Raw genomic sequence first — 25786 nt, forward strand, 5'->3', positions numbered from 1 at the left:
TAATTTTTTGTGGAATTTCTTTCCTTCTTATGTGTTTGAGCAATCAGTTGTGTTGTGACAAGGTAGGGATGGTATACAGAAGAGTAGCCTATTTGGTAAACAGGACAAAGCTCAAATAAGCAAAGAGAAACACACAGTCCATCAATTTACTTTAAGGACATTGAAGTCAGTCAATACTGGAAACTGTCAAAGAACTTTGAAAGTTTCTTACAAGTGCAGTTCACAACACAACCATCAAGCCGCTCTGATGAATAACTGCTCTCAAGAGGACCGCCACAGGGAAAAGGAAGACCCAGAGTTACTTTTGCCGCAGAAGATAAGTTCATTAGAGTTACCAGCCTCAGATTGCAGCCCAAATAAATCTGTCAAGAGTTTCAAGCTAACAGACGACTTCAACATCAACTGTTCAGAGGAGACCACCGTGAATCATGCCTTAAGGGTGGATTGCTGCAAAGAAAACACTACTAAACAGGGCCCATTAAGAAGAGACTTCGCATGGGTCAAGAAATACGGGCTATGGACATATGTAGAACCAGTGAGCAACTCTTGTCCGCTTGATCGTGATGCAGGTCCAAATGTAAAACGTTTTGTTTCCCAACCGGCCGTATCTTGTGAGATGGCAGAAGTAGTGTGAACTGGAAGATGAGTCTCCGCATGTGGTGTGACCCACCGGTGAAGCAAGGAGCGTGGTGAGGTCTGACCTACGAGTCAAATTCTTTTTCACCACCTCTGTGTGTACATTGATGCTGTTGGATGTGTAGGGGTTGTCGCGATTGTCTGGTGACACTGTTCTGTGATTTATTTAAGGTCATATTCAGGCACCACTTATAGAAAACTCATTAATTGTGGCGACTTAGTGGGCCTCCAGTGGTCTCTCGGCCGTAAAGATTGGCCTCTCCCAAAATGATTCATGAAAATAATGGGCCGGTCGCTATATCCTTGGACCAGGCGCCCGTACAGACACAAGAGGTAAGAATTAGTCTTTGCCAAAGCCCTTATTTTCAAACCAATCTTTTATCCAATAGACGGGCAGGGTAACGCTTGGATGCGTCCCCGTGTCGCCAGCACAGGGGTCCGCATGGCGGCCTGTTTTCTTTGGTGTTCCCGAGCTAACCCAAGCATTGTCCTTGGCGTCTTACTCGGCGAGGTGATTCACAGGCAGGTACGAGTTGTGCTCTCCGCCTCTGCAAAGTCTCGAGAAGCTCTCGCCGAAGGTGCGCTCATCTCTCTTCGGCCCCGTGTACCTCCCGGTGAGACCTGCCGCGCCCAGGAAGACGGTGCTTCCTTACAATAGATCGCTTTCTCCAGCACGGCTGAGTGTGTAGTCCTGGTAGACCTTCTCCCAGAAGCTCCTCGCGCGGCCTCCTGATGTTGTCTCTCCACTCGAAGTAGTATGCGCATCCATGGCACGTTCAAGCACTCGCAGTTTACCATGGAATTCCAGTCGCGCCATCGTCAAAGGCCTCCAGTATGTGATGCTCCATAGTGCCTCCTCTGAGCCTTCCTCATGTGATGTCTCTCATGCGCACGAAGCCATCTCTTTAGTGGGTATTGTGTGCCTAATGGCCAGGAAGCCTCCCAGTCGTGGTGTATGGCCAAGGCAAACGAGCCTTTGAGTGATTGAATCCAAGTGAGGCTCAAAGAACTATAATTGAGTGGAGTCTCGGCTCGACGTCCACGTCCTTCCAACCGCCGCCAGAGCCTCCCCATAATTACCAAACCAAAGTAAAGCAGCATTAGTGTTCCCCATCCAGATCCGTCCACCGGTATGAGCGTACTAGTGTTTTATGGAGTCGCGAGATTAAATATCCCGCTAGCACCTCTCGGGGTGAGAGTTTTCATGAAGGTGGGAATTCACCAATCCCTGAGTCCTAATACTTTGTCGAAGCAAGTGATTAACCAGAGGCGGGCTTGTGTGAGAGTCTGTGGCTTGCGTATCACGGTTCACGGTGCGTTGATGTTGGAAGGAGGCGGTGTGTCGAAACAGGCCTTGTCTGAATGTCTTGCATTCTCTTATGTTTCATTATTTTCTAACATGCTTATCTAATTTCTTTGTGTTAAAGCTGCTTGCGTGTCTAGGGTTTCTCAAATCAAGTATGGGCAGCTGTTCGTATCGGGTGGTCTCTTTGGAGGAACCCATATACTTCGAGTTTTGCCTTTTTCCTTACCAGTGTGGTTTCGATGACCATTTTGTGGCATATTTGTGGTGTTTTGTGTCCTTGCACCAGACAGAATGTGTTTGCTCACGGTCCGTATTCGTGCTTTGTTGTTTTTTCTGTATTTTTCATGTGTTCAGTTGGTTTTATATTTCTATTAAGATGAATGGAACAACATATACTCACGTCTGCGTTACTATTGGTCACCTTCTGCATTGACCCAAACGGCCTGTATGAACACACTCTAGCACATTGAGCACCCCTACTTCTACGGTGCGTTTCAAAACATGTGTGTTTTCAAAGAAAGAGCTGGATGGAATATTAGCAAAGATGTCTAATGCTTAGGCCAGGTGTCAATTGTTGCTGCTCAGCCACTGGACGCCAAGATCAGTTCCATATGCCATGAAGCCTGATAAAGATGAACTGTGGAAATTGTACCAGACACTTTAGCGAGACGAGGTATATAATTATTCTTCTGTCCATATTTCTTAGAATGTATTGCTGGTGGCAGGCACCAGGTTTTTGTTTCTCTAATATTTCAAACCAGATTGGGATATCAATCAGATTATGCTTTGGATGTGATTACAGCGGACAAATAGTTTCATCCACGTAGGAAAGCGTTAGTAACCTAATAGCCCAAATGATGGAGGATTTGCTCTCATTGTCTCAATTGGTTTATACCGGATAGGGTGTTCAGTTCAGGAGCTGAGACGAGGCAGTCTCCATCATATCAGCAAGTCAGGGCACTAATGGACAATAGAAAATGCGTTCACAGATGTATTCATTTAGCATGACCATTAACACCCACAGAAGGAGAATGTTTGAACCTGTATGCTCAATCTCGCTGTACCTTTCGGTGGGCCCCACATTTTTTGTGTGTCTTTTCTTGGCTGACCAAGCTATCTTCCCAGGAACCCATGGAGGGAGGTTTTCTGCAGGAGATACCCAAGGTAGTGGTTTACCCTCGACGACATTCTTGTCCGAGGAGGAGCGATCTCAGAAACTTGGGAGGTTGAATTACCAGTTTGAGGAGTGATGGAGGAGCTGGGGTCTTTGCGGCTCCGTTGAGTAGGTGGGGTCCCCGTACACGTGTTAGCTGTGGAAATGAAGATAGCCGCGCGCGAAGATACCTGCTTGCGTCACAAGGTGGGGGCAACGCTCGATTAGGTGGTGTTACATCGGGACAGTGCAAAGCTAAAGTGAGGGACATGTCGTGTGAAAAGCTCATCCATGCTGACAAGCGTTACAGAGCTGAAAGGCCTATTAGGTCTTACTGAACTAATGTTACACAATTGCTTACTCCTACCACCTAAGCCGTCTCTACCCTTCGGTACGCTTCCATCCGCTATCAACTTTGTCTTATTGCCCCTGGTCGTGATGTGGTCCTCGGAAAATATAGGGTGCTTCAGAATTCAGAAGAGGGTGCATTTTGTCGATAAGAGGAGTCAAAAGGTGGTAAACTACATGTACATTGCAATCACTAGTGGGTTGCTGTGTTGTGCATCTACCTCAGCAGGGACATCCATCCGCATCTTATCGTGTTCATGCCTTTCCCTTGCATATTCCGACATGATCGGTGTGATTGGATGCTCGGCGCTGATCCACACTGGGTAACATGGAGAGAAGTCTTTCTTCTGTTTCCCATCGGAGTTCATCGTGGCTCCAATAACATACCTGTTTCCGGTCTCGCGCAGCGGAGAAACAGGTAACGAGTCCCTCGCTGGAAAGGAAGGACTGGGCTGTCATATTCGAAGTACAGAGATTCCAAGTACTTTATTCGAGGATATGGTCTCTCCAAGAGTGGTGAGAGAAATGGTCTCTCCAAAGAGTCGGTTCAACATGGGCTGTTACCAACACGCATGGGTCGGCTGAAGAGGCTTACGGGAGTACAGGGAGTAATTTATATCGATGACGACAAGTACATAAATGAACTTTATTTAAAGACGGTTAGACGGGTAAATCACCCCATGGGAAATGAAAGCTTGATGCTCCTGCTAGTTGGTGGAGGCGGTGCCTACGAGTACAGGATAATTTACAAGCCAAGTAGATACCATGGGAATGCTGATGCTCTGAGTAGGCTGCCTATTCCAGAAAGCGTCGCTCAGGAAGGATAAAATGACCAAGTCTTGATGATCGACGTGTTGGAAGATCCAACCGTGAACACAGCACAAATCAGGAAATGGACTTCAAAGGATGTGACATTATCACAAGTGCATGAATTTATCCTGAGAGGATGGTCTACAGTGACAGAGCCTCAGATCATGCCTTACTACGCTCGCCGCTTGGCCTTGAGTGTTCGAGATGGATGTGTTCTGTGGGCTTCAAGAGTAGTTATTCCACCACAAGGGTGGGGTATGCTACTGAAGTTGTTGCACCAGTCGCTTTCAGGTATGTTGAGAATGAAAGGCCTAGCGAGGTCCTACGTCTGGTGGCCAAAGATGGTCCAGGATGTGGAAAATGAGGTTAGCCGGTGTGAAGATTGTCAGAGTAACAGGAAGCCACCCCCCTCCACCCCACCATTACATCCATGGAAATGGATGGAAAAACCATAGACACGACTACATGTGGACTACGTTGGACCCTTCCTAGGGAAAATGTTCCTTGTGCTGATTGAATAAGAATCAAAGTGGATGGATGTCTACCCCATGAACACGTCGACATCGCAGGCTACGGTTGAGAAGTTGAGACAAAGCTTCAGTGTCATGGGATTGCCTCATGTTGGTTAGTGACAATGCTACTTGTTTTACAAACACTGAATTCACAAGGTTCATGAAACAAAATGGAATTCAGCATGTAACGTCAGCCCCTTTTCACCCATCTTCAAACGYATTAGCAGAACGTGCATTTTAGACCTTGAAGGAGGGGATGAGGAAGATGCAAGGGGACAGCATTGAAACAAAGGTGTCAAGATTCTTGTTTAGCTACAGGATCACTCAAGCTACAACTGGGTTGTCACCTGCAGAAATGCTGATGTCAAGGAGGTTAAGGCTTTTGATCTCATCAGGCCAGACCTGAAAGTGAAAATACAACAAAAGCAATGGAATCAAAAYCYGAATCATGACAGAGCCAAACTCAGAAGTTTCTCACCTGGAGATATCTACACAAGAAACTACAGGTWTGGTCCTAAATGGATTCCAGCTACAATTGAGGATTGCTTAGGACCAGTATCCTATACTGTGATCATCGGAAGTGGCCAAAGACCAAGGAGACACGTGGATAAGATCCGAGCTCGAATTCCAGTTCCATACGTGGACATGGATCAATGCTGAAACGAGCAGGACAGGACATTGGAACGTTCCCTAGAGTTGCAGTTGGACAAACAGACCAAGGCTCAACTTCCTGAGACCACCAATCCGAGACGACCTCCTCCTGTGAAGTCTCCACAAAAGGACTTTTTCACAATCAAGGGGTGAAGTGCTGGTGGCACTAGCTACACCACCTCTGAGACACTCTATTAGAGAGACGTCCGCCAGACTATTTCAGATCCTAAGGGAGATCATGTTCGGGGAAAAATATAAAAAATAGTATGATTTGTTATGAGAAAATTGGCAGCTTTAGCTCAGAAAGGAATTGTGTTATTAGCTATAAAGAGTGGAATGTAGTAACCTGGTATATTTGTTTACCAATAGATGGCAGTATTGACTCAAGACGGGGGTTTGCGTTCCGCTATCGGTAGCCGTTTTCTGTCTGCCATATAACCATGCTTGAGAGAACCCCCGGTAGCTTACGCCAGGTGCATTAGGGAATGTTATTCTAGGTTACCATTAAATACTAAAACYTACTTACATGTCTGGCGTCAATCTAAGAAGCCTCTTAAGATACTACAAGTACAGAGCAAAAACTGTCATGATAGGGTAAATTTGCAGTAGTATTTCTTTAAGACACAACCCTTTTGGGCTCATCGAGCCCAACTCAGACCCCTTCAGGAGCGGACTATGATAATGGCAGTTATTTTAACAAACGCCCTGCAGTTGAAACATCTCTACTTAAACACTTATGCCAGRTTATAGACATTCAAGGCTCTTCGGAGCCAGTTAACTTGGACCACCTAGTCATTGAGGATGGTAGTGTAAATTTGACTTATTTTGGTGACCCAGTGCTGAAGTKCTTCCCGTGGATGTAGTAAGGTTTGTTTGACTTCTTAAYGTGCATTCTTGTCTGAAAGCCTAAAGTGCCCAGTGACGACGAATATAAAATCTTGCTCGATAACAAAATGGGGTTTTAAAATGGAAGTTTACCCAGTGAGGCTATTGAATAGAGAAACATCCAAAGTAAATCCATTCTACAGTACATCACACTTGTGACTTACGACATTTGAAAAAGTTTGAATTGGTACTACTATTAAAAGAGCAATCAGCTGCTCGAACAAAAACACACCGCCACTGATTTGGTAAACAGCTGAGGGACGGGGCTGGAGAAATGCAACCACTTTCGAACTCATGGACAGGGCTATGGATACAAGGACTGACTATCCATTATAGCAACATTATAGTTTTAACCATGTTTTAAGGCTATACAGTATTTTTCCCACATTTACATTGTTTACAAACAAAGGATAAAACAAGTTTATATTTTGGATTCTGATGGGGTACGACAGAGGAATCTGTAAGTTAAATTCTTCAAGAATCAATGGGTGTATATACCATTTAATACAATCTTAAAATTGATGCAGAACTGCAGATTGCCCTTTCTAGTTAGATTGTAATAATAATACTGGTATACACAGATTAGATTGAGATCCGATTAATCTTAACCAACCATTCCAAACAACTGAAGCTTAAATTGATGGATTTACATAATGAAGCATATCTTTAATGTAAATGTTATATAGAACATTCCCTTTTTCAAACAGCTTGGCTTTTATACGTTAAAGTCTTGACATAACAAAATTTAAAAAAAATTGTTAGTAATTTAACCCTTAGCCTACAATTCCTCGCTGCGCCAAATCAAATTAACATAAAAAAACTCCATCATAATCCTTCTGTTTAAGCATGAGACCTGTATTTTCACTCTCTCCTCATGGGCTGCTGCATCTCATCCACAACATCCGCCAATATTGCTCTTCCACATCTGGGGTTAAAGGTGACAGAGCTAGACAGTGTTATAAGGCCATAAGACATTCCGAAAAACAGTATTCTCACACTGTAGCATCCAAATTGTTGGGCTACACACTAAAATGACACCTCTGTGGAAAGCTGAGACTCAACAAACAATGTTGTTCTCTTAGGACGCACACAAGACTCGTCTGAAGGTCCCTGTAAAAAAATATATACAGTTGAGTCGGAAGTTTACATTCACCTTAGCCAAATACATTTAAACTCAGTTTTTCACAATTCCTGACATTTAATCCTAGTAAAAATTCCCTGTATTAGGTCAGTTAGGATCACCACTTCCTTTTAAGAATGTGAAAATGTCAGAATAATAGTAGAGTGATTTATTTTCAGCTTTTATTTCTTTCATCACATTCCCAGTGGGTCAGAAGTTTACATATACTCAATTTGTATTTTGGTAGCATTGCCTTTAAATTGTTTAACTTGGGTCAAACGTTTTGGGTAGCCTTCCACAAGCTTCCCACAATAAGTTGGGTGAATGTTGGCCCATTCCTCCTACAGAGCTGGTGTAACTGAGTCAGGTTTGTAGGCCTCCTTGCTCGCACATGGTTTTTCAGTTCTGCAAACAAATTTCTATAGAGTTGAGGTCAGGGCTTTGTGATGGCCACTCCAATACCTTTACTTTGTGTCCTTAAGCCATTTTGCCACACAACTTTGGAAGTATGCGTGGGGTCATGTTCCATTTGGAAGACCCATTTGCAAACAAGCTTTAACTTCCTGACTGATGTCTTGAGATGTTGCTTCAATATAGCCACATAATTTTCCCTCATGATGCCATCTATTTTGTGAAGTGCACCAGTCCCTCCTGCAGCAAAGCAGCTCCACAACATGATGCTGCACCCCCGTGCTTCATGGTTGGGATGGTGTTCTTCAGCTTGAGCCTCCCCCTTTTTCCTCCAACATAATGATGGTCATTATGGCCAAACAGTTCTATTTTTGTTTCGTCAGACCAGAGGAAATTTCTCCAAAAAGTATGATCTTTGTCCCCATGTGCAGTTGCAAACCGTAGTCTGGCTTTTTTAATGGCGGTTTTGGAGCAGTGGCTTCATCCTTACTGAGCGGCCTTTCAGGTTATGTCGATATAGGACTCGTTTAACTGTGGATATAGATACTGTTGTACCGGTTTCCTCCTGCATCTTCACAAGGTCTTTGCTGTTGTTTCTGGGATTGATTTGCACTTTTCGCACCAAAGTAAAGTACGCTCATCTTTAGGAGACAGAACGCGTCTTCTTCTTGAGCGATATGTTTATACTTGCTTACTATTGTTTGTACAGATTAACGTGGCACATTCAGGCGTTTGGAAATTGCTCCAGGATGAACCAGATTTGTGAAGGTATACAATTCTTGGCTGATTTCTTTTGATTTTCCCCTTATGTCAAGCAAAGAGGCACTGAGTTTGAGGTATGTCTTGAAATACATCCACAGGTACACGCCAATTGACTCAAATGATGTCAATTAGCATATCAGAAGCTTCTAAAGCCATGACATAATTTTCTGGAATTTTCCAAGCTGTTTAAAAGGCACAGTCAACTTAGTGTGTGTAAACTTTTGACCCACTGGAATTGTGATACAGTGAATTATAAGTGAAATAATCTGTCTGTAAACAATTGTTGGAAAAATGACTTGTGTCATGCACAAAGTAGATGTCCTAACCGACTTGTCAAAACTATATTTTGTTAACAAAAAATGTGTGGAGTGGTTGAAAAACAAGTTATGACTCCATCCTAAGTGTATGTAACTTCCGATTTTCAACTGTATATGGTAGTATATATGGAGATGCTTTAGTGCTTAAAATAAGGGATAGATGCATGTCAAATGTTTTTTTTAAATATAGTTTCCTTTCAGATATAGGACAGACACTTCAGAACAAACTTCATTTTGTCACGTTCTGACCTTTATTTCCTTTGTTTTGTCTTTATTTAGTATGGTCAGGGCGTGAGTTGGGGTGGGCAGTCTATGTTTGTATTTCTATGTTTTCCTATTTCTGTGTTTGGCCTGATATGTTCTCAATCAGAGGCAGGTGTTTTGTGTTGTCTCTGATTGGGAAACCATATTTAGGTAGCCTGTTTTGTGTTGGGTTTTGTGGTGGTTGTCTTCAGTCTTCGTGTGTCTGCACCAGACAGAACTGTTTCGGTTTTTCACATTTGTTTTTGTATTTTGAGTGTTCACTTTTATTAAACAAGATGAACAATTACCACGCTGCACATTGGTCCTCCGATCCTTCTAACTTCTCCTCCTCAGACGAGGAGGAAGYCGAAAGCCGTTACACATTTAGATTTTTTGGGGGACTATTTGTTGTTCCATGTAGTGAATCTGATATTCAATGRGTTTCTACTGGCCAAAAGCAGTAATGCAAAATTGTTTCAACCCGCCCCCCCAACTTTATAAACTTGATCTCCACTATAAAAAGCATCTAGACATTCTCACATTTCTTTTAGAATAACATTTAGTTTTTAACAGCGGAGATTTGTATAAACCTTGCTGTATATGTCTCCGACATTTGCAACATTGTTTCAATATTCAAATTCGATCTCCTGCTGTCCCATAGTAATGAACGTGTCAGGACGAGACAAAGGCAGACAGCGTTTCTCAGCCTGTTGAAATCATGAATCAGCTGGCATAATTGTTATGGATATATACAAAAGACATATCAATTCAAAAAAGGTCAAACGAAACGAAGTGCAGCTAGTTTGCAGTCTTTCCAGCTTCGTTGTTCAGCTCCTCTGAACGAGAGCATATTTTCTATGCCAGGTGAAATCACGCCTCATTAGCTCATTGTTATGGATGTCCAAATAAATTTCACTCGAAAACAGCTTAAACAAATGCAAATGCCACTGCTGCTGTTATTCTGGCTGCAGTGTTTGACGTGACTGTAAGTTAGCCGTAGTTGGCTAGCTAGCAAGCAAGGGATAAGAACGTTGCCAGCCAGTATGACAATGGAACATTTAGAACGAACAACTGGGTCGGGTCCATAGACAGAACAAAAAGACTGAACGATTAGGTTGCATCTCTGGCAATGACCAGCCGGCTTGGGTAGCAAACCTAGATTTGTGGTCGGGACTATATCTTGTAGAAGGATGAAATGGTATTAATAAATTCATCAAAATAACTTATTCAAATCATGATTGACATGTTCATTATGTTGCTAAGCCGTTGTATAAAAGCACGTGCCAATATATCCTCCAAACACCGGCTTCGAGGGCATTATTACTCAAATAATGCACGCTCCAGAATGCCCTTCAAGCCAATCAGAAAGGAGTATTCAAACAATGCCATGGTATAAGGTGTGATAATGGTGCAATGCATCTGACTGTTGCACATGCGTCAATGTTTAAATTTGATCTGTAAATAAGAGTAGAGAAAAACAAAATATCCCTTCAAACCTTGTACACGTAGGGGTTCTTTCTCGAGTCGGTCAGGATGTCAAATCGGGTGTAGACGTCGTTGAGCAGGTTGACTATCTTGATGGCACCCTCGGCGGARGCGTGTTTGCTGCAGAAGGCGTTGAATCCCACAATGCCGCTGAAGAGGATYGTCACATTGTCGTAGCGTTTGGCCGGGACTGGACGCTTGTGGCGCAACTCATTGGCCACCGARGGTGGCAGGACTGAGTAGAGCAATCTAAAGAAAAGMGAAAAGAAAACGTCTCGTATAGATTATTTTGTCTTCTGGAGATGTTTTTATTCCCATTTTTTCCCCCAAAAAACATACTGAGTGTGGTCCTGTATGGCTCAGTTGGTAGAGCATGGCGTTTGCAATGCCAGGATTGTGGGTTCAATTCCCAAGGCCATATATAGGTAAATGTATGCATGACTGTAAATCATTTTGGATAAAAGTGTGTGCTAAATGGCTTATACACTGAGTGTACAAAACATTCCTTTTCCTCTTTCCATGACAGACTGACCAGGTGAAAGCTATTGATGTCACTTGTTAAATCCACTTCAATCAGTCTAGGTCAGTGGTTCCCAAACTTTTTTATAGTCCCGTACCCCTTCCAACTTTAAACCTCCAGCTGCGTACCCCCTCTAGCACCAGGGTCAGTGCGCTCAAATGTTTTTTTGCCATCAAAAAAAGCTTGCCACACACACTGTACGATACATTTATTAAACATAAGAATGAGTGAGTGTCACAACCCGGCTCGTGGGAAGTGACAACGAGCTCTTATAGGACCAGGGCACAAATAATAATATAATAATCAATCATTTTGCTCTTTATTTAGCCATCTTACATATAAAACCTTATTTATTCATCAAACTGAATAACTCACCACAGGTTAATGAGAAAGGTGAGCTTGAAAGGATGGACATAACTCTGCAATGTTGTGTTGTACGTGATCATTTTCCACACACAGTCTGTGCCTGTATTTCATTTTCATGCTAGTGAGGGCCAGGAATCCACTCTCACATAGGTACGTGGTTGCAAAGGGCATCAGTGTCTTAACACAATTTGCCAAGGCAGAATATTCTGAGCGCAGCCCAATCCAGAAATCTGGCAGTGGCTTCTGATTTAAATAGAATTTTCACAGAACTGCTTGTTGCAATTTCGATGAGGCTCTCTTGTTCAGATATCGGTAAGTGGACTGGAGGCAGGGCATGAAAGGGATAACGAATCCAGTTATTTGTGTCATCCGTTTCGGGAAAGTACCTGGTCACCCAGCTCCCTCAGGTGCTTCGCTATATCACATTTGACATTGTTCATTTGCACACAAAAAAATCATACAATGATGGAAAGACCTGTGTGTCGTTCTTATTAATGCAGACAGAAGAGCTGCAACTTCTTAATCACAGCCTCAATTTTGTCCCGCACATTGAATATAGTTGCAGAGAGTCCCTGTAATCCTAGATTCAGATCATTCAGGCGTGAAAAAAACGTCACCCAGATAGGCCAGTCGTGTGTTAAACTCGTCATCATGCAAGCGGTCAGACAAATGAAAATTATGGTCAGTAAAGAACTTTAAGCTGGTCTCTCAATTTAAAAAAAAATGTCAATACTTTGCCCCTTGATAACCAGCGCACTTCTGTATGTTGTAAAAGCGTTACATGGTCGCTGCCCATATCATTGCATAATGTAGAAAATACACGAGTGTTCAGGGGCCTTTAACAAAGTGAACCATTTTCACTAGTGTCCAAAATGTCTTTCAAGCTGTCAGGCATTCCCTTGGCAGCAAGAGCCTCTCGGTGGATGCCGCAGTGTACCKAAGTGGCGTCGGGAGCAACTGCTTGCATGCGCGTTACCACTCCACTATGTCTCCCTGTCATGGCTTTTGCGCCATCAGTACAAATACCAACACATCTTGACCACAAGTCCATTTGATGTCACAAAGCTGTCCAGTACTTTAAAAATATCCTCTCCTGTTGTCCTGGTTTGCAGAAGAGGATGTCTTAATTGACTCCCCCATAAACGTAACGGACATATACCAGGAGCTGTGCCAAGCCCGCCATATCTGTTAACACATRCAGCTGTAATGCATAGAATTCACTGGCTTGTATGCGAAGCAGTAATTGTTTCAAAACGTGCGTCGTGAAAGTGTTGTTTGATGAAGGCATTGTCTGTATCGTTTTTTTTACCTTTTCCCCCAGCATTATCCCAGCCATATCCGCGGCAGCAGGGAGAATTAAGTCCTCCACAATAGTATGMCGCTTGCCTGTCCTTGCCACTTGGTAGCTCACCCCAAAATACGCTTCTAGCGCTTTATTAATGTTTTCTGTTGCTTTTATACAAGTCTTACTACTCTTAAGTCYTCTTAATTCTCGCTCAAACTCCCGTGGCTTATTTTTCAAATTGGCATGTTTGTTTCTAAATAAATGTATGCGCAAGAGTGAAGGTTTCATCAAGTTGTGAGATAGAACTTTTGCACATACAGTGGTTCTTGCTTTAAAAGTTGCGTCATACTGCATACTACCTTGCAGGCTGCCGCAGAATTCTATGTCACATTATTTAATTGTCAGCCATTGTTACCATTAATGCTAGTTTGACCACCAGAGTGCATCTTTGAGAAGCATTTGATAGCCTTCAATATTGGCTGAACAAGAGATTTTAAAACCTTGTTTTGTAAGAACATAGTATATGGGATTGATTTTAAGAAATTGAGCTTAATTTGATTAATATTATGGTGTTTCTATTCCAAGAAAAATGAAACCCTCTGGGTTTCCGTTAGGATGGAACAGAAAATATGGCGCTGTACGTGACGGTCGGTAGTAGGCTACAGTACTAAAAGCATAACATTTCCACACCCTAATTGTAGTKTAACCAATGCCCAAAAGGAGATTCAGTTAAATAAATTACATTTAGAGGATTGGAGGATTCTAAATGTAATATCTAAGGGGGATTTTTCATTAGGGCAAATATGATCTTTGAGAATATCTAAGGGGCATTTTATATAATAATAATAATAACAACAACAACGTGCTGCCCTATGGGACTCCCAATCACAGTTGGATGTGATACAGTCTGGATTCGAACCAGGGACTGTAGTGATGCCACTACGCCACTCGAGAGCCATGATCAATATGACKAATATACAGTATATTGTCCTGCTAATAGCCCATCCTAGAAACGTTTGCAGAATTCACAGCCTGCGAAAAACAAGGTTAATAYTAATACTTCTTCCCATTTCCACTTGTTAAAAGGTTCCAATAGATTTTTTTAAACAATTAGTATATTTGAGTTCACCATATTTGTTCTGTCTTTCTTGGTGGATTAAACTGAAATTGCAAACAARTTTCTATGTCTTGTTCAAAAAATATCTTTTGAGATTGAATTTTCAAATAACCTAAAGTGAGCGAGGAAAAAGGCCATTCTTGAACTTGGGGTGAGACATTGTTACTAATTTGTAAATAAAGCCAGTTTGTTATTTAGAATTATTTCTGTTTTTAGAGGGAGAAACCAAAAGCCTACTGTCGSCTCATGGGTCTCCCGGTTGCAGCCGACACAGGTTTTGAACCAGCATCTGTAGCAATGCAGTTTGCACTGCAATGCAGTGTCTTAGACCGCTGTGCACTCGGGCGCTGTACAACGTGACCGGTCGGGAGTAGGCTACAGTACTACAGTAAGAGCTAAATAATCTTAACATTTCCACACCCTAATTGTAGTCTAAGTTTATTTTAGAATAAAAATCTTAGTGTAACAACAGTTTTAGTAAGTAACACTGAGTGGTAATAAAGTGTTTTTCCGGGTGTGCGCGTGCAGGACAGAGGAATAGCAATTCTTACACTGTTCTAAATTCAATCACCTTCTTCATCCTCATCATTCAGTTGAAGTCGTGGCCAATTATCAGTTTCAATTTGGTTTATGTTGCCCATTCATTGTCAGACATGTTAGCGCCTAATTTTATTTTTGGCAGTGAAACATTTAGAAAATCTAAATGGACTGTTTGAAAATGTGAATCACATTTTTATTTGGCGTACGGCATTGCGCGTACCCCAGTTTGGGAATAGCTGGTCTAGATGAAGGGGAGGAGACAGGTTAAATAAGGATAATTGAGACATGGATTGTGTATTTGTGACATTCAGAATGGGCAAGACCAAATATTTAAGTGCCTTTGAACAGGGTATGGTAGGCCACCAGTTTGTRATTCACGCTCAATAGTTTCCAGTGTGTATCACATCTCCAGAGGAAACGTCATAAAATAGGCTACCTGAACACACCTCCCTTGCACAAATACAGCTGTAGCTGTTCTGAGCTCATTGGTGTGGGAAACGGTGAGCACCCAGTTGAAACAATGTTGCAAGTTTGCTATACKAAAAGCTCAAGCCAGATGGAGAGAGGCAGACAGGCGGAGCATTAAAAGATTAATGCGATGGACTGCACCAACTGCCATGTGTAGCAAATGTGATTTATAGAGGGACCACGGGACCATATTCAATCTCTCCCTATCCCAGTCTCCCCAATTGCTTCAATATGTCCACCATTGTTCCTGTACCCAAAAAAGTGACAGTAACTGAAGTAAATTACTATCGCCCCATAGAACTCCCTCTGTAACCATGAAGTGCTTTGAGAGGCTAGTTAAGGATCATCACCTTACCTGACACCCTAGACCCAATGTAATTTGCATTCCGCCCCAACAGATCCACAGATGATGCAATCTCTATCGCACTCCACACTGCCCTTTCCCACCTGGACAAAGGGACACCTATGTGAGAATGCTTTTCATCGACTACAGCTCAGCGTTCAACACCATAGTGTCCTTAAAGCTCATCACTAAGCTAAGGACCCTGGGACTAAACACCATCTGCAACTGGATCCTGGACTTCCTGACGGGCCGCCCCCAGGTGGTAAGGTTAGGTAACAACACAGCCGCCACGCTGATCCTCAACACGGGGGRCCCTCAGGGGTGCGTGCTCAGTCCCCTCCTGTACTCCCTGTTCACTCATGACTGCATGGCCAGGCACGACTCCCAACACCATCACTGCTACTCTGTTTATCTATGCATAGTCACTTTAACTCTACCTATGTACATATTACCTCGACTAACCGGTGCCCCCACAAATTGACTCTGTACCGGTACCCCCTGTATATAGCCTCGCCATTGTTATTTTACTGCAGCTCTTTATTTTWTTTTTTWATCTTTACTTAAGACTTATTTTTTCTGATCTGCATTGTTAAGAGCTTGTGAGTAAGCATTTCACAAAGGTCTACACCTGTTGTATTTGGCGCATGTGACATAACCCCAACCGAGGTAACAAAGTACGGTTTGCTTGCACAAAACAGCTGCCAGTGTTAACAGTACGGACACTCGTCTGACTGAGGTCGACGTTCCTGACCTCTGACCTTTTACCCCCCCTCCCAAAGCACTTTGCCTCCAGCAGTTCTGACTGCGTTTTATTCTCTCTCTCTCTGGGAGATATAGTGGTGTGGGGGATGGGTGAACAATAATATATGGGCCCTTTGTATACAGCTGCCACCYAGGAAGCTGTGTTTGGGTTACAGTGAAAAGTTGTTGAGCCACTGAGTAGACAGAGGCAAATTATACAAAAGGGGAACTACCAGACAGAACATCATTGCGAAAAGTAGCCTAGTACGTACAAATATAACATTTTGTTTGTGGTTTGACATAGAGGCGTGTGTGTGTTAACTAACCTCGAGATGAGCTTCTATGCCATACAACTCTCCTTCCGTGGCCTCCAACTGCTCTTAAATAAAAGTAAAACTTAAATGCATGCTCTTCAACCGATCGCTGCCCGCACCTGCCTGCCCGTCCAGCATCACTACTCTGGGCGGTGCTGACTTAGAATATGTGGACAACTACAAATACCTAGGTGTCTGGTTAGACTGTAAACTCTCCTTCCAGACTCACATAAAACATCTCCAATCCAAAGTTAAATCTAGAATTGGCTTCCTATTTCGCAACAAAGCATCCTTCACTCATGTTGCCAAACATACCCTCGTAAAACTGACCATCCTACCGATCCTCGACTTCGGAGATGTCATTTACAAAATAGCCTCCAACACTCTACTCAACAAATTGGATGCAGTCTATCACAGTGCCATTCGTTTTGGCACCAAAGCCCCATATACTACCCACCACTGCGACCTGTATGATCTCTTTGGCTTCATACTCGCTTCATACTTGTCGCCAAACCCACTGGCTCCAGGTCATCTACAAGTCCCTGCTAGGTAAAGCCCTGCCTTATCTCAGCTCACTGGTCACCATAGCAGCACCCACCCATAGCACGCGCTCCAGCAGGTATATCTCACTGGTCACCCCCAAAGTCAAATCTTCCTTTGGCCGCCTGTCCTTCCAGTTCTCTGCTGCCAATGACTGGAACGAACTGCAAAAATCACTAAAGCTGGAGACTCTACCTCCCCCACTAGCTTTAAGCACCAGCTGTCAGAGCAGCTCACAGATCACCGCACCTGTACATAGCTCACCTGTAAATAGCCCATCCAATCTACCTCATCCCCATACTGTATTTATTTATTTATCTTGCTCCTTTGCACCCCAGTATCTCTACTTGCACATTCATCTTCTGCACATCTACCATTCCAGTGTTTAATTGCTATATTGTAATTACTTTGCCACCATGGCCTATTTATTGCCTTAACTCTCTTATCCTACCTCATTTGCACATGCTGTATATAGATATTGCTTATGTTTGTTTATTCCATGTGTAACTCTGTGTTGTTGTATGTGTCGAACTGCTTTGCTTTATCTAGGCCAGGTCGCAGTTGCAAATGAGAACTTGTTCTCAACTAGCTTACCTGGTTAAATAAAGGAGAAATAAAAACAGATCTTCAGATTACCCGAGATTAGACCTGGTATCCAAACAGGTCGGATACAAAATTCAGTAGTTGCCCCTCGGAAGCCAGATTGGATCACGCTCGGTGGCCACGGACCTTGGATCTCTCTGAAAATATGATATACCGACCAGATCCTAAAATTATATTTGAAGAACATATCCTGAGGAAAATAAATATCCTCCATAAATCACGTTTGCTACGCATTGCAGTTGGTGCTCTGCCTYTCTGCCTCTCGGTCTGGTTTGAACTCTTGCCATAGCAAACTTGCAACATTGTTTCAACTGGGCTCTCACGGTTTCCCACACCAATGAGCTCAGAATAGACACTGCTGTATTTGCACACGGTAGGTGTGTTCAGGTAGCCTATTTTATGACATTCCTCTGGAGATATGGGATCAMCAATATGTTGCTATAGCACACAGAGGTGCAGTGGTTACTTAGGCCTATCAGGAAGGAGAGTGTTGGAAAGATTTTTCAAATACAGTGAGGAACTATTGTCATTCGCAATGGATGTAAAACTCTGATGACAAAAAAACTGCTATCAGASGTTCCCAAATGGGAATTTTTATAGGCATATATTAGTAAACGTCAGCCCAGGTACTTCTATGTGTGCTCAAGCAAAATAAACATTAAGAAAGGGACAAACAATTCACACAATGAATGCGCACGAACTAGCAGGAGGCAGAAAGCGCATTCTGGAGAGAGAAGCTCCTATAGTGCGTCTTCATCACACACCCCTTCCCTTGTGTTGACATTTTAAATTAGGGATGTTATTTATGAAAATACTAAGTTGTTGTGTAACTAAATTATTTTAGATATATGTTAACGTTCACTGCCTGCCAGACAAGTCAAAACAATTKTACTGGCTTGCACATCAATACAGKTGAATTTCTTTCGGATCCATTTGAGTCCGATAGACATTATCCAATTTGGATCCGATTCTCCCACATTTCTGACATATTGGGTCGGAMCTGGTCCACCTCGAATCCGTATTGATTTTATTTTTATTTTTATTATGACGGGGTTCTGTCGGTGTCAGATTAGAATTATGGATTCAATTTCAAGATCAGAGAAGACCTAGTTTGACATTATGGAAATAACATTTTGAATAGGGTAKATTTTTTACCTAAATGCTTAATAAAATTGGACTTTGGATTTTACATACAGTATCAGTAAAAATGTTGGACACCTACTCATTAAACATTTTTGATTTACATTGTACAATAATAGTGAGGACAAACTATGAAATAAAACATATGCAATCATGTTGTAACCAAAAAAGTTKAAATCAAAATATTTTAGGTTCTTCAAAGTAGCCACCCTTTGCCTTTGACAGCTTAGCACACACTTGGCATTCTCTCAACCAACTTCCCCTGGAAGGCTTTTCCAACAGTCTTGGAGTTCACACATGCTGAGCACTTGTTGGCTGCTTTTCCTTCACTCTTTGGTCCAACTCATCCCAAACCATCTCAATTGGGTTGAGGTCGGGTGATTGTGGAGGCCAGGTTATTTGATGCAGCATTCCATCACTCTCCTTCTTGGTCAAATAGCCCTTACACAGCCTGGAGGTGTGTTTTGGGTCATTGCCCTGTTGAAAAACAAATGATAGTGGGACTAAGTGCAAACCAGATGGGATGGCGTATCGCTGCAGAATCCTGTGGAAGCCATGCTGGTTAAGTGTACCTTGAATTCTAAATAAATCTGACAGTGTCACCAGCAAAGCACCCCCACACCACCACCTCCGTGCTTTACGGAGGGAACCACGCATGCGGAGATCATCCGTTCACCTACTCTGTGTCTCAAAAAGACAGTGGTTGGAACTAAAAATCTCAAATTTGGACTCCGATCAAAGGACAGATTTCCACCAGTCTAATGTCCATTGTTTCTTGGCCCAAGCAAGTCACTTATTATTATCCTTTAGTACTGGTTTCTTTGCAGCAATTTGACCATGAAGGCCTGATTCACGCAGTCTTCTCTGAACAGTTGATGTTGAGATGTTACTTGAATGCTGAAGCATTTATTTGGGCTGCAATCTGAGGCGCAGTTAACTCTAATGAACTTATCCTCCGCAGCAGAGGTAACTGGGTCTTCCTTTCCTGTGGCGATCCTCTCGAGAGCCAGTTTCATCATAGCGCTTGATGGTTTTTGCGACTGCACTTGACATTTTCCGGATTGACTGACCTTCATGTCTTAAAGTAGTGATGGACTGTCATTTCTCTTTGCTTATTTGAGCTGTTCTTGCCTTTTAATATGGACTTGGTCTTACCAAATAGGGCTATCTTCTGTATACCACCCCTACCTTGTCACAACACAAGTGATTGGCTAAAACTCATTAAGAAGGAAAGAAATTCCACAAATGAACTTTTAACAAGGCACACCTGTTAATTGAAATGCTCATGAGGCTGGTTGAGAGAATTCCAAGAGTGTGCAAAGCTGTCATCAAGGCAAAGGGTGGCTACTTTGAAGAATCTCAAACACATTTTGGTTACTACATGATTCCATATGTGTTTTTTCATAGTTTTGATGTCTTCACTATTATTCGACAATGTAGAAAGTAGTGAAAATAAAGAAAATCCCTTGAATGAGTCYGTGTCCTAACTTTTGACTGGTATTTTATATGAAGAGTTGTACCTCACACATTCATTGGCATTTTGCAATAAAATAGAAAGACAGTTATTGACATTACATGAGGTATAATGTAGTGTAGTATATTTTATAAAAATATGTTAATGTTCATGAGGATCAAGGATCAAGGGAAGCCACCCCTTTTCTGATTTTCAGTAGAAGAGCGGTCCATAAGTTCCTTCTTAGGCAATCCGCACTACTGAGCAGATTGGCGCTATGGCGCTCAAAGTTCAAACAATTTGTGGTTAATTAGGTTTCACATTCACGAAAGGTATGTTGTCAATTTTAAATAAATGTGTAAGTTATCATTTTTGACAGTACAGTAGGAAGTTAGAGGGAGATAGACACAGAGAAAAGTGGCCACAACAGGGCTCGAACCCCAGTCGGGGGGGGGGGGGGGGGGGGGGGGGGGCGTGGTCAGAGTCGGGAGTTTAGAAAGCTACACCAAAGACTCCAACACTGCTGAAATTCTATTTGGAGTGGACCATCCCTTTACATAATTTTTTAAAAATAAAATGGAAATGGGTGAAGGAGGTTGAGTCTATCAAACGGTGAGGGCGATGGGTTGGGAGTCTCTACGAACCTGTCCGTCTTCTTCTTCTCATCCTCCAGGGCCCGAAGGGTGTGCTGCAGACGGTCAGTCAGGATCTCCAGTTCCTGGGTCAGCTTGTACTCCTCACGGAACTGTTCTCCCAGCAGCACCAGGTCACGTGTGGCATCGTGCAGCGGGATGTCGCTCAGGTAAAGGCCTCTCCGCGTCAGGTCATCCAGGTTCATCACACTGAACACAGTGTTGGTGACGCATCAGAGACTGAACAGTGGTTGAACACAACTCAACAGGYGCTGTGTTCAGTAGGGACAACATAATGCATTATGATTAGAATGTATGCCCCTTTTTTAATAACTAATAACGATCATCTTATAATGATTGCGTCACACCCTGATCTGTTTCACCTGTCTTTGTGCTCGTCTCCACCCCCTCCAGGTGTCGCCCATCCTCCCCAGTGTATTTCTACCTGTGTTCTCTGTTTGTCTGTTGCCAATTCGTCTTGTCAAGGCTACCAGCGTTTTTCCCGTACTCTCTAGTTTTGTCCATTCAGCCTGTCCTGACCATGAGACTGCCTGCCGTTCTGTACCTTTCGTACTCTGCTCTGGATTACTGACCTCTGCCTGCCCTTGACCGGTCGTTTGCCTGCTCCCTGTTTTTGCAATAAACTTTTGTTACCCAGATGCAGACAGTTCGAAGTCTTCTCCGGAGTTGTGATAGATTGACTAAACAAGTAATTTGGGTCAGTTGAAAATGTTATACATAAAGACATCATAAAGGCTTGTCCTCTTATGAACGCAGGAGGGTTATGCTTTTGGTTGGCATGGGACAATATGTTCATGTTGCACACCTTTTAGTTTTCTTATTAAAAGCTTTCAATATTTTACATGAATTTATACAATTTATAGTTGGTTTGAGGTTTTTATGTCACTAAAATGTGGAACTATTGAAATGTGAACATATTGTCCCATATACATTATGTAATTTTATTGACGGTACCTAACTAGCCCCATAAAGAGATTCAACATCTTGTGCATTCCAAGAGAAAATTTACAAACCAATAKCCACGTGTTTGTGTGCATAACTTAAAATCAAACCCAACCCTCTGACATTTTATTTTTGGAAAATACTGACTTTATGACTCAAGTTATCCTAATTACACCTTTTAGTCACTTCTGGGACTAGAAATGGTGTACACGACTACTACCAACAGGCCGTTTTCAACCAGAAAATGTGTTAACTTCTACTTAAGTACTCATCCCGGATCCGGGAGCACCCCCACAGTAAAAAAGCTGACTAGCATAGCCTAGCATAGCGTCACAAAGTAAATACAAGCATCTAAATATCATTAAATCACAAGTCCAAGACACCAGATGAAAGATACAGATCTTGTGAATCCAGCCATCATTTCTGATTTTTAAAATGTTTTACAGGGAAGACACAATATGTAAATCTATAGCTACACGTTAGCAAAATACACCACTTTTTTACCTCCACCAGTTTTTTACTCCATCAGTAGCTATCACTAATTCGACTAAATAAAGATATATATATAGCCACTAACCAGAAACAACTTCATAAGATGACAGTCTGATAACATATTTATGGTATAGGATATGTTTTTTTAGAAAAATGTGCATTTTTCAGGTATAAATCACAGTTGTACATTGCAGCTGCAATCTGAATAGCGTTGGAAGCAGCCGGAATAATTACAGAGACCGACGTCAATTACCAAATACTCATCCTAAAACATTTCTGAAAAATACACAGCCTAACAGAAATTGAAAGACAAAGATCTTGTGAATCCAGACAATATTTCAGATTTTCTAAGTGTTTACAGCGAAAACACAATATATCGTTATATTTAGCATACCACATGAGCTAACATCACACCAGCATAAATCAAGGCAAAGGGGGCGATAACGTTATCGCCACCAATCATATAAATTTTTTCAACTAACTTCTCAGAATTCTTCAGATGACAGTCCTGTAACATCATTATAACAATGCATAAGATTTGTTCGACATGTGCATATTTAGCATCACAAATCGTGGTTATGCAATCTAATCTGTCAAAACTGGCATGCATTCGGGCCGGCACATCTTGGAAAGGCACCTATGTTTACGATTATTATCGATTAGATTGACTAAAAAATACAGTTGGACAGCTAATGAAAGATGCATTGGTTATTAACTAAATACAGTAAGGTTGAGACATAAGCCTGGTTATAAGACAACATATAAATGGATGATTTAAGTAAAGTGTTATGAAAGGTTGTCCCTTTTAAAAATCTGTAGCTGCTACATCCAAACTAATGGCTATATACAGTTGAAATCGGAAGTTTACATACACTTAGGTTGGAGTCATTAAAACTCGTTTTTCAACCACTCCACAAATTTCTTGTTAACAAACTATAGTTTTGGCAAGTCGGTTAGGACATCTACTTTGTGCATGACACAAGTCATTTCCCACAATTGTTTACAGACATAATTTCACTTATAATTCACTGTATCACAATTCCAGTGGGTCAGAAGTTTACATGCACTAAGTTGACTGTGCCTTTAAACAGCTTGGAAAATTCCAGAAAATTATGTATTGGCTTTAGAAGCTTATGTTAGGCTAATTGACATCATTTGAGTCAATTGGAGTGTACCTGTGGATGTATCAAGGCCTACCTTCAAACTCAGTGCCTCTTTGCTTGACATCATGGGAAAATCAAAAGAAATCAGCTAGACCTCAGAACAAAATTGTAGACCCCACCAAGTCTGGTTCATCCTTGGGAGCAATTTCCAAACGCCTGAAGGTACCACGTTCATCTGTACAACAATAGTACGCAAGTATAAACATCATGGGACCACGCAGCCGTCATACCGCTCAGGAAGGAGACGCGATCTATCGCCTAGAGATGAACGTACTTTGGTGAGAAAAGTGCATATCAATCCCAGAACAACAGCAAAGGACCTTGTGAAGATGCCTGGAGGAAAAGGTACAAAAGTATCTATATCCACAGTAAAACGAGTCCTTATCGACAATAACCTAAAAGGCCGCTCAGTAAGGCAGCAGCCACTGTTCCAAAACCGCCATAAAAAAGCAGACTACGGTTTGCAACTGCACATGGAGACAAAGATCGTACTTTTCAGTCCTCTGGTCTGATGAAAAAAAACAGAATGTTTGGCCATAATGACCATCGTTATGTTTGGAGGAAAAAGGGGAGGCTTGCATGTCGAAGAACACCATCCCAACAGTGAAGCACGGGGGTGGCAGCATCATGTTGTGGGGTGTCTTTGCTGCAGGAGGGACTGGTGCACTTCACAAAATAGATGGCATCATGAGGTAGGAAATGATGTGGTTATATTGAAGCAACATCTCAAGACATCAGTCAGGAAGTTAAAGCTTGGTCGCAAATGGGTCTTCCAAATGGACAATGACCCCAAGCATACTTCCAAAGTTGTGGCAAAATGGCTTAAGGACAACAAAGTCAAGGTATTGGAGTGGCCATCACGAAGCCTGACCTCAATCCTATAGAAAATTTGTGGCGGAACTGAAAAACCATGTGCGAGCAAAGAGGTCTACAAACCTGACTCCGTTACACCAGCTCTGTCAGGAGGAATGGGCCAAAATTCACCCAACTTATTGTGGGAGCTTGTGGACGGCTACCCGAAACGTTTGACCCAAGTTAAACAATTTAAAGGCAATGCTACCAAATACTAATTGAGTGTATGTAAACTTCTGACCCACTGGGAAGTGATGAATATAAAAGCTGAAATAAATCATTCTTTCAACTATTATTCTGACATTTCACATTCTTAAAATAAAGTGGTGATCCTAACTGACCTAAAACAGGGAATTTTTACTTGGATTAAATGTCAGGAATTGTGAAAAACTGAGTTTAAATGTATTTGGCTAAGGTGAATGTAAACTTCCGATTTCAACTGTATGTATGTATGTATACACTGATTCTTGAATATCACTTAAAATCCTAATGAGCMTAGTTCAACTGTGACACCCTGTCAGAACCCAAATAGAACCTTGTTTTACTCCAAAGTTATTAAACATTGCAAATGTAAACAAACACTGTATAYCCTCAAAACATGGTTAAAACTATAATTTGTATATAATGGATGGTCAGTCATTGCAGCCATAGCTCTGTCTGAATCTGAGAGTAGTTACATTTTTAGACCCATCCCTCAGCTTTTTACCAAAGCAAAGGCYGGGTTGGACTTTTATTGTTTCCACTGTAGATTGGCCCTTTAAGGCCAGACCATCTGCTGCACTACAGTAGCTGTGGTTTTGAATCCAATTTAGGTTTCACACACCAACCAAGAGACATCCATCCAGCCCAGCCATCCAACCCAAGTCTAGGACTACATCCCAAATTGCACCCTATTCCTGAAACAMTCCACTACTTTTGACCAGGGCACATGGAACCTTATTCCCTATATAGTGCACTACTTCTGACCAGAGCCTTATGTGCCCATTTGGAACGAAGCCTAGAACAGCACATTGTGATGTTAGACAAAAACAGCAGCAGAACCTGGGAGAACAGAGGAAGAGGATGTTCTCCGCCTCGGGCAGGTAGATCATCTGTCCCTTCAGCCTCAGGCAGCTGATCTCAGCACCAGTCAGCTCGTCCTCATTCTCCGAAGTCTCCACGTTCAAGAGGCCCTCCTGGAAGGACATAATATACACACACACACAGGCAGAGACACACATGGACACACAAACAGCCAGGACACACAGAAAATATAAATGTAGCTTTCTATCTAGTTCCTCTATTTTTGTGATGTAATTTTTTAACATTAAATAAAAATGCGAAAAGTTTCAGCAGTGAGTATTCTTGGCGTACCTTGCTTCGCAGAACGAAGACAGTGTTGATGTGGGAGAGCATGCCTTGGAAGCTGAAGTCTATGTGTGGACGCACCAGAGAGAACACGGAGGGCAGGTTACAGATGCCCGGCTGGAGCTAAGGAATAAAACAGCAAAACACTTCATAAGGGGGTCATACATACTTATGCCAAGTCTTACAATACATTATAACCACATATTTGCATTACAACTGCAGGCTACCTGTGAAACCCATATACCTACAGTGCATTATTAACACACTC

At 42.3% G+C, this 25786-nt stretch overlaps 1 pseudogene; it reads right to left on the bottom strand.

The window, feature by feature from the left end:
* Positions 1 to 25786, bottom strand: part of LOC112068692 (guanylate cyclase soluble subunit beta-1-like) — a 52883-nt pseudogene that overhangs the window by 21253 nt on the left and 5844 nt on the right.

The sequence above is a fragment of the Salvelinus sp. IW2-2015 genome, unplaced genomic scaffold (genome assembly GCF_002910315.2).
Source record: "Salvelinus sp. IW2-2015 unplaced genomic scaffold, ASM291031v2 Un_scaffold649, whole genome shotgun sequence".
Lineage (NCBI taxonomy): Eukaryota > Metazoa > Chordata > Actinopteri > Salmoniformes > Salmonidae > Salvelinus > Salvelinus sp. IW2-2015.